Genomic DNA, 2,309 nt, shown 5'->3' with positions numbered 1-2,309 from the left:
TGATATATCGCTAGTTTGACAGACGACAACGCGTCGTCAGGGAAACATCTGACAGCTGGACCGGCTCGCTGGTACATCGAACGACGCGGGCGAAGACACGGGCGTAACAATATATATACCTTGGAATTAAGAATTCTAAAACCAACCAATATATATTGCTTTTAGATGTAAAAGATGTGTAATAATAAAACAACGATATGAAATATTGTTTTTATGAGATTTCTCTTGGAATAAATATGTATAATTTAATTATTTCTTTATATTTGCAAATGTATATATTAATTCTATATTCTCAATATATTAATAAATATATTTTATTTACGCAAAGGCACAGCTCTGAAAATATATCTTTATTTGCACAATATATTAATTTCAGAAAAGATTTTTGAATTAATTCCAGGCGAAAGCAATTATATATGTTTGCTTTTACTTGGAATTAATTTAAAGATTTTCTGAAATTATTGTATTATGCAAAAGGTAAATTAGGTTAAGATGACATATAATAACATAACAGTGACATTGCATTAATGTAACAGCGTTCTAATTATATTACTGTTATATAATTGATATATAGTTGTTATATACTTATATATCACTTATATTAAATTATAGTTACATGTTATATTAATGTTATGTAATTGCAATTTTTTATGAGTGGGAAATTACAATTAACATAGACGTTATATGTAACGTACATTTTATATTGCGCGTTACATTCTATTTTATTGTGACAATGTGGCTGTTATATGTCTGTGTTTGCTGGGACGTTACTCTTTGCTTTTGCTGTGACATACAAATTACAGCCAAATTACAGCTATTTTGGCTGTATTTTAATTTCTATCCATACGCATGCGCGGTACGTGGTACACGTGCACGCTTGATGTACATATTATGTATATACATAGTTTTCACAGCGACTTTACAACTATTAATACAGCTAAAAAAGCTGTAGCTGAATTTTAACTTTTTTATTAGAAATTAAAACGTTTTTGCAATTAAAAATCCAGCAAAATAACTTTTCTTGCCAAATAGCTGTATTTAATGCTAGTGCGACGTTATACTAGCCACATTTTTGCTGTCAAAGCCAATTTAGCTAGACTGTGCTACTTGGGATCAGGGGGCCCAAACTGCCATATAAAATGCCGCCACAGAGTTTTAGCGCCATCTACCAACGCGGGGGGAACTAACACTTATATACTACATATATATATGAATGTTTCTTAAATAACACTTACTGCCCACTAATCATATAACACTATTTCTTATCAAAAATTGACTCGAAAAGTTCTAAACCTTTTTTTTACAATGCTTAATAAAGTAACAATTACTGTGGTAATTATATTTTCATTGAGTATTGTAAAAAAAATAATTCCGGGCTTTTCAATTCAATTTTCGATTGGAAATAGTACTATATAATTAGCGAGCACAATATAATTTCTATAATATAAATTAAATAAATGTAAATAAAAAGTATATCTAAAAGATAAAAAATTGCAAAACAAACTTTATATTTAAAAAATTAATTTTTATTTATATATAAAAATATATAAAAGTATAATAATTGCACAAAACAAGTATATACGTATAAGTTAGTTATATAACATTGTATTTGCTAAAATATTAGTTAAAAAATGTTTATGTAACAATATAAAAATAATGACTATTATTTTTTCTTATAAGTCTTACAATATTTATATGCTAAATCGTATAATTTATTTGTTTCTATTTGTGAAATCTCGAATCCCTTTAAAATATTATTAACAGTTTTTATATTACGCGCTATATACTTCGGAATATATTTATTTAAAATATAATTTTGAATATGGTCGTGTCCGCAGTCAATACAACTTAAATTGTATTTAATAATATTGTTTTTTATATTTCTTAATATTCCCGTAACATAAAAATAGTTATTAATAAAATAATTTGTTAACATAGTTATCTTTTTTATATATTCTATAACACTTTCTTTTTCATTTGATAAAATTGCACAACAAGATTCACAGTCTCTAACTGTTGATAAAATTTTATCAATAACCTCTATAACAGTTTCTATTACAATATTATTAAATAACTCTTGTACTATATTTTCAGGAATAATATATTCATCAGCTTCTTGTGTACTTATGAAATCAGATATTGTCAGCATATCAAGTAAATTTTGTGTATTAGTTTCTTCACAGTTACTTTTGCGTGATACATTTTGTGTATAAGAATTTAGCATTAATGATCTATAATAATATGTAAAATTTGTACAAGTTGGATTATTATTTCTTCCTCCATACTGACGCATTTGACCAAAAAAGTTT

The sequence above is a fragment of the Wasmannia auropunctata genome, unplaced genomic scaffold, assembly GCF_000956235.1.
Source record: "Wasmannia auropunctata unplaced genomic scaffold, wasmannia.A_1.0 LD336053.1, whole genome shotgun sequence".
NCBI lineage: Eukaryota > Metazoa > Arthropoda > Insecta > Hymenoptera > Formicidae > Wasmannia > Wasmannia auropunctata.
The sequence above is the reverse complement of the archived record's forward strand: the minus strand, read 5'-3'. Positions refer to the sequence as shown.